Source organism: Ambystoma mexicanum, chromosome 9 (genome assembly GCF_040938575.1).
Source record: "Ambystoma mexicanum isolate Mex_15411 chromosome 9, UKY_AmexF1_1, whole genome shotgun sequence".
NCBI classification, from domain to species: domain Eukaryota; kingdom Metazoa; phylum Chordata; class Amphibia; order Caudata; family Ambystomatidae; genus Ambystoma; species Ambystoma mexicanum.
The window spans coordinates 897,773,255-897,781,625 of record NC_090931.1 but is presented as its reverse complement, the minus strand read 5'-3'; the positions used below and the strand labels follow the sequence as shown (position 1 = coordinate 897,781,625).

General features: G+C 53.0%; 1 non-coding gene across 1 annotated transcript; it reads right to left on the bottom strand.

Moving 5' to 3' along the window:
* Nucleotides 1–243: 243 nt before the first annotated feature.
* LOC138490587 (U1 spliceosomal RNA) lies at nucleotides 244–405 on the bottom strand. Its single transcript, XR_011275530.1, has one exon. It is a non-coding gene; the product is annotated as a U1 spliceosomal RNA (small nuclear RNA).
* Between the last annotated feature and the right edge of the window lie 7,966 nt (nucleotides 406–8,371).

The following is an 8,371-nucleotide window of genomic DNA, read 5'->3' as shown; positions in this document are numbered from 1 at the left end:
ACAAAGCATGATTGATGCTGCCTGAGCATGTGCAGTGTGCCCAATACATATGGCAGCTTATCTCTGTAATACACATTACTTCTGTGGTGATGAAAGAAGCATAATTCAATTCAACAGATAAAATGTGGAAAAGCGATCACCCAAAGGTGAACCTAATTGAAGAAACGCAATGTGAGAACAATCTAAAAGTATGCAACCTAGCAGGCCTAGTGCACACTTTACCTTTTCTTTCACCAATAAATCGGGGGGAGAGCGCGAACGCAGTCCCCCACTACCAGAAATAATGCAGTCCTGTATCCCGCATTTAGGAACATAGCAGGGGTCAGCCAATCCGATGTGCAATGGGTAAGCCTCACCCTGGGAGATCTGCCCTTGAGACCACATTCTCCCCTGCCAGCTAAGTATGAGTTGCATGAAAGAGGGCAGGGGTTGGGTCAGTTCTGGGAAGCCCCGCTAAGCGAGGGTGAGAAGGCAGGCCCTGACCCAGCCCCAACCCCCCAATCTCCGGAAGCTCTGAGCGTCTGCAGAGCTGCCTGTCCCGCGTGTAGGGGGAAGCTCCAGAAGGCAGAGCCCAGCAGAAGAGCAGATTGTAGCGCAGTTCCTTTCTCCCATCCGGTGCTACTAGGCCCGAGATTTGTATAAATAGCCGGATGGCTTGAGCAGGCCTGTTGCAGTCTGCCCACTGGCCTGTCAGCCCCACACGGGCCCATGGCCGTCCTGAGCGTAGCTGCTCAGCGCTGGCCCCATTCACACCATCATAATCATCCTGGACCTCGACGCTCCACCACCCCTGAATCTCAGAGTTCTGCTCAATGACAATGCTGAAGCTTTGACATCTTTGCCGTAACCGTATGCCGTGTTGTGTCAGCCGAGCCTGTACAGCGCCAAAGGCAAGTATTCCCTTGTCAGGGCCCAGAGGTCACTGAGTCTTCCAGTGCCATCCACTTGGCACGGCCTACTGTTCCCAGCGTTTTCTACCCACAAATCAGCACCACTGCCAAACAGAACTGCATCATTGGGGCCCATCGCTGCTGCTCTCCGACTTGACCCCAGCCCAGCCTAAAGGCACCCATGCTTCTGGTCTGATGCTGAAAAGCCTGGCTCTGCTGAGATCCGAAAGACAAGAACTAAGGTATTTTGGGAACATAGTACTATTGTTTTTTGTGTTGCAACTGTATCAGCTCACACCTCTCCTGAAGGGTATAGGCTGCCCTAAGACTGCGCTACTAAAAGAGTGAAAATAAGTTATACCTGTTGGGCTTGCCTGTTTCACTTTTATGATTGGGATCACTGCTGCATGGGTATTAAGCGCGTTATAAATAACCTATCATACCACTTGTATTTTCTCCAGAGCTGCAGCAACTATTCGAAGTGTACTCCGATCCATTTTGTGAACAAACTCAATCCACTAACGAACGAAAACTTTGGTTCCCATTGATTTGGATTTGGATTTTGTTTCCTTTCTATACATTTCTGGAGAGCATTTTTTGAAAGGTTGTTCTTGAGTGTGTAGAATTTTTGCTATTGCCCACTTTTGCTGAATGGCAATTTCGACAAAACATTTTTTTGCCACATTTTTTTACGCTTTTTTACCAAAAAAATATAGATGGTAATTTTGGGTAAGGTATATAGAAAGTGAGGGTGCAGGGGTTCTGCCACCGGTTTTTGTGGTAAAAAAAGCAATAAAATTGACCCAAATGAATGTGGCGAAATTGGCATTCGCCATAAAAAAGGCAGAGAAAGTTTATTGATACGATTATTTATGTGTCCACAGGTCAATCACAGCATGGGTGGGATTTGTAAGGGGGCCATGGTGATTGAATCGGGTTTACTGTGAAAGGATGGTGATCCAGCACAGAGCGGCTCCTTTTGTGCCAATGTTTCCAAGTCTCCCCCCAAAAATATTGTGACTGATGATGCTGATAGCAGTCTAGTAGAGTGAGTGTTCACTCAGAATTCTCATTTGTCTTGTTCTTTTATGTGTCCCGAATAGAGCACAGAGTAGTTTTGCGCACAGGCACATTTAAAAAAAAAAAAAAAAAATTTTTTTTTTTTTTACTCAAACATTGTCCAACATACGGTTTGGCGGGCCACATAAAATGGCTTGGCGGGCCGCATTGTGGCCCGCAGGCCGTACGTTGGACAACCTTGTCCTAGAGGGACTATTTTGGAAAAACATTCTTTCCTTATCAAAAGCTACCCCAATGGCAGTGATACATCATTAATTGGGATTGACTTAGCTGTATGCCCACATACCATACAGTTAATGTTATACAGAAAGACTATGCTAAATGATTGTCCACTGCAATTTGAAGTTCTTAAAATGGATACACTAAGAAATATAGAGTGGGCCCTAAAAAAATTGAAAAAAGATTGTGATACCACCTTAACTAAACTTGGAATTCTGGTAAATACTTTAATGGACAACCCAAAACTGGTAAAGGGAATGGTTTGGGCCGATGATTGGCACAAAACTGAAGAATTAAGAACAAAATCTGTGACACACACTCTGTTGAAAACAAATTGGGGAGTGATGAACGTAACCCCCGAATACTTGAGGAAGTTCCCGCATTGTAAACAAAGAGACATGTGGTATGATTTTCAGTAAACGTATTACACAATAAGACCACCACGGCTAGATACGGGAAAGAACAGAGCTGTATAAATGCTGATTGTGTAAATTGAAAAGTGAAACGTTAAGACATCTGATCCTATTCTGCCCAGAATTAAAGGAATTAAGAATCACTTACCTGCATGATTGCATTGTAGACTTGTGCGGACTAGAGGCCAAGAAATGGTGGGAATTAATATATGAATGTCAAAACAAGAAAATAAACTACGCAACAACAAAATTCCTGGAGTTTACATTTTGAAAGTTGGAAAAGATGAGTTCAAAGTCGCAAGAAAGCTGATGAATACAGACAATAATAGAGAAACTTGTTAAAGCAATCAAGAATGCTGACTTTATTATTTTTAGCAATCCAGCTTTCTCATTTAACCTCATGGTGTTTGATTCTATTATGTTGTTTTATTTTTAATGTTTTCAATTTTACCTAGTATATTTATCTCGTTTTAATGTACCTGAAGACATTATTCAGGGTAATTCATAGAATTTCGCACAAAAGTGGCGATATACTGCGCCAGCCACGTGCGATAAAATCCATTTCATCGCACAGCGTATTCATGGATTTTAGCCTCCAAAACCAGCCGTGGCGCAGAGTGGCACAGTGACCCTGCAGCAGCGCCAGTTACGCCCCCAAGAACGCCCTCGCGCAAGGAAAAGCCATCAAAATCCCCAATTCATCGCAAATGTCTGCGCTAACCCTGGACCAGTTCACAGGGCTGCCAAACAGTAAACGCCAAGCGGGGAACGTGTATTTCAGGGGTTCGCGGGAAGTTTCACACGCGATTGTCCTGGGTACGTGTATTTCAGGGGTGCGTGTGAAGTTTCACACGCGATTCCATCAGGGCACGTGTATTTCAGGGGTGCGCGGGAAGTTTCACATGCGAATTCAGCAGGGTACGTGTATTTCAGGGGTGCGCGGGAAGTTCCACACGCGATTGTCCTGGGTACGTGTATTCCAGGGGTGCGCGGGAAGTTTCACATGCAAATTCAGCAGGGTACGTGTATTTCAGGGGTGCGCGTGAAGTTTCACACGCGATTCCATCAGGGCACGTGTATTTCAGGGGTGCGCGGGAAGTTTAACATGCGAATTCAGCAGGGTACGTGTATTTCAGGGGTGCGCAGGAAGTTCCACACGCGATTGTCCTGGGTACGTGTATTCCTGGGGTGCGCGGGAAGTTTCACACGCGAATTCAGCAGGGTACGTGTATTTCAGGGGTACGCGGGAAGTTTCACATGCGATTCCATCAGGGCACGTGTATTTCAGGGGTGCGCGGGAAGTTCCACACGCGAATGTCCTGGGTACGTGTATTTCTGGGTGCGCGGGAAGTTTCACACGCGATTTCAGCAGGGTACGTGTATTTCAGGGGTTCCGGGGAGTACTTCACGTGAATTGGCCGTGTGGGACCTCCCAGGTGTTCCCTCTACACCCTCTGCAGGCAGCCCACACCACAGGGGACTACCCTGCACCCCTGCTTATGTCCCGCAGGCAGCCCATCCACCATGGACATGCCCCCCATCCAAGCCACATGTCACCTTGCACTACTGATCAACAACACATGTCTCCCAGCACCCCCACCCCCAGCACTGTGGGGCACCTGCCAGCAGGCCCCCACTCATGTCCAACTCATGTCCCCCTGCGCCCCCACCCCCCAGCATTCAGGGGCACCCTCAAACAGACACCCACATATGTCTCCCTGCACCCCCACCCCCCAGCAGTGCAGGGCACCCTCCACCAGGCCCCCACTCATGTCTCCCAGCACCTCCACCCCCCAGCACTGTGGGGCACCTGCCAGCAGGCCCCCACTCATGTCCAACTCATGTCCCCCTGCACCCCCACCCCCCAGCAGTGCAGGGCACCCTCCACCAGGCCCCCACACATGTCTCCCTGCACCCCCACCCCCCAGCAGTGCAGGGCACCCTCCAACAGGCCCCCACACATGTCTCCCAGCACCCCCACCCCCCAGCATGGTGGGGCACCTGCCAGCAGGCCCCCACTCATGTCCCACTCATGTCCCCCTGCACCCCCACCACCCAGCATTGTGGGGCACCTGCCAGCAGGCCCCCACTCATGTCTCCCAGCACCCCCACCCCGCAGCAGTCAGGGGCACCCTCCCCCAGGCCCCCACACATGTCCCCCTGCACCCTCACCCCCCAGCATTGCGGGGCACCTGCCAGCAGGCCCCCACTCATGTCCCACTCATGTCCCCCTGCACCCCCACCCCCCAGCATTGCGGGGCACCTGCCAGCAGGCCCCCACTCATGTCTCCCAGCACCCCCATTCCCCAGCAGGCAGGGGCACCCTCCACCAGGCCCCCACACATGTCTCCCAGCACCCCCACCCCCCAGCATCCAGGGGCACCCTCCACCAGGCCCCCACTCATGTCCAACTCATGTCCCCCTGCACCCCCACCCCCCAGCAGTCAGGAGCACCCTCCACCAGGCCCCCACTCATGTCTCCCAGCACCTCCACCCCCCAGCATCCAGGGGCACCCTCCACCAGGCCCCTACTCATGTCCAACTCATGTCCCCCTGCACCCCACCCCCCAGCAGTCGGGGGCACCTGCCAGCAGGTCCCCACTCATGTCTCCCAGCACCCCCACCCCCAGCAGTCAGGGCACCCTCCACCAGGCCCCCACACATGTCTCCCAGCACCCCCAGCCCCCAGCAGTGCAGGGCACCCTCCACCAGGCCCCCACACATGTCTCCCAGCACCCCACCACCCAGCATCAGGGGCACCCTCCACCAGCCCCCCACACATGTCTCCCAGCACCCCCTCCCCCAGCAGTGCAGGGCACCCTCCACCAGGCCCCCACACATGTCTCCCAGCACCCCCAACCCCCAGCATCCAGGGCACCCTCCACCAGGCCCCCACTCATGTCTCCCAGCACCCCCATCTCCCAGCATCCAGGGGCACCCTCCACCAGGCCCCCACTCATGTCTCCCAGCACCCCCCCAGCATCCAGGGGCACCCTCCACCAGGCCCCCATTCATGTCTCCCAGCACCCCCACCCCCCAGCATCCAGGGGCACCCTCCACCAGGCCCCCACTCATGTCCCCCTGCACCCCCACCCCCCAGCAGTGCAGGGCACCCTCCACCAGGCCCCCACACATGTCCCCCTGCACCACCAACCCTCAGCAGTGCAGGACAGCTGCCAGCAGGCCCCCATACATGTCCCCCCAACACCTCATGATGATCCATAATCATGGCCCCCATACCCCCTCAATACACTGCCCACGCCACCCCAGTCCGAACACACCACCAGGTATGACATCCACCCCACAAAGAAATCACCAGCACATGATGCATCCCGAATGGCTAGTCTGCACAACAACATATATCCGTCAAACCCACACAATGACAGCATGTGAATGAAACGACACACATTGCGACATGCATGAAACCAAAGAGAGAATACCACACATTGAAGTACCAAATGATAATGTATTAAACAGAAAAGCAAGGCAATGAAATGGAACAGAAGAAAATGGAAATTAAAAAAGAAATCCAGCATGTCCAATAAATGAAAAAGACGCATGAAATCCTAATGAAAAGCAATCCAAAAGCAAGTCTCCAAAGTGTCAGTCTGAGAAAATAAATCCAAGGTGCAAAAATAATTAAAAAAAACATTGATCCATGGGGAAAAAAAACAACAATCCAAATCCATTGTCAAACTATGCACAAAGTGAACATCCAGGGTCCATGTGCCCAACCCTTTAAATGAAACGTATAAAATAAAATCCTACCTAATGAAGAAAAATATATAAGAAGTTGGGGCATTGTCCAAGCGCCCCAAAACAAAACAAAACCGAAAGGAAACTTAACACTAAATAACTATTTACAAGGGCAGCGGGCTAGTCCGACGGCTCACTTCTGGATGTTCCGGGCCAGGGCATCATCGAACTCCTGCTCAATGTCCCAGAGGCGGTCCTCTTCCATGGCCCCGAGGGTCCGCAGGGATGACGACATGTTCTCCTCCAACTTCCTGCGGATTGCCTCGAGGCACTCGGCCCGCCTCAGGGCCCTCCGCATGGAGTTCTCCGCCCTGACCATCGTGAGCCGTTCCTCTTCCGCCTACTGCCGCTCCGCATCTATGGCATGGCCCAACCGCTGCCACACGGAAGACACTTCCCGTCCTGGTCCTCCTGCCCTCTGGCCGATGCCTGCCCCTCTGATGTCGAAGGCCCCGAGCCATCATGGCTCCCACCTCGTTGCTGCTGCTGTGCCTGTGCCCGTGCCCTGGCTCCTTCTGCCTGCACATCCTCCACCGGCCGTTGATGTGGCCACCCCTGCTGGACGTCCGACTCCCGACTGTGGCAGGGATGTGTCCTCCACCAGCCTGGCTGCACCATCAGAGGCAGCTCCACAGGGCACCCAAGTGACAAATGGGTGGAAAGATGTCACAGAGGACGACTGGCGCATAGGGTGTTCAGTTGAGGAGGGGGTCGGAACAAGCTCCAGCAAACGGAGGAATCCGGCCTGGGTGACCTGTCCCAGTAGGCTGACGCGGTCAACGAGCCATTCGAAATGACGAGCAGTCTCCCCATGAAAAGACTACAGGTCACCTCGCATGGCCCGTTGACGCAACGCCACACCAGTCAGGACAGGCTCAACCCGTACATGGATAGCCACGTCCGCAGGCAGAGGAAGGCCAGTTGTTGTAAGCTCATCCCCTGCCTGAATACGGGTCTGGACGTAGGCAGCCCTGCTGGTGCAAGATGATGCAGTGACAGGATCAGGGACAGGATTGCACACAGGCACCTCCGCGGCGGCCTGTGCTGCCTCCTGTCCCTGGTCCTGCACTGCACCACTACCACCAGTGGAATCCCCACCTCCAGACCCCGTCTCTGTCGCTTGCACGGCCTCCTCCTCCACCAAACCCCCCACCAACCTGGATGACTCTGTGCCATCTTCCCCCGTTGGGCTCTGTGGGGTCTCAGCTGCCCCTTCTGCTGCCGAGGATTCCAACTCCGACCTCCGCCTCTTGGACCTCCCCCTGGCAGCTGCGGCCTGGGACGCGGCACCGGACTCCTCACTCCCTGACGAGATGACAACCTGGGAGGGGAGCCGGGCCTTGCGTCTCCGGCTGGCGGTGCAATCCCTGCCGCTGTGCTCCACAGCACCTTCTCTGCCCTCTTCATCAGTTGATGCTGCAGACAGGGAGAAATAAAACACAGGCATTAGGCACTGTACAATGGACACATACACACATGACAGTTGTACATGAGTGGCATTGGCAAACCTCAGACATGGCATCACAATCACCAACACACATGTCATTTCAACTCGCACATATGAGCCATACCACAGCCATATTGCAACAGCCAGCACCATCCATACACATACAACAGCATGAGCAGGCAAAGGTGAGCCAGACATCACATGCAACACAGGGAGTGCACTACACATGCACACACACCACCACACTTGCATGCATGTGTACACCTCTGCCAACTGTTGCAGTGTTGAGATCGGCATCCATGTCACATCTGCCAATCAGTCTTCCACATCCCGGCGTCACATGCATCCATGTTGCATCACTGTTGCCCCCTTGTCAAATACACACACATGCACATGTACACAGTGCAGATACATGTAGCTGAAACCAACATCCATGTGTGACATCACGAACATGCCTACTTACATACACATTCATTCAAACGTGTGCCCACACATCTGCATTTGGCATGCAAGCCTACACACACAAGCACCATCCATGTCTCACACATGAGAGCCCTTGCACGTGT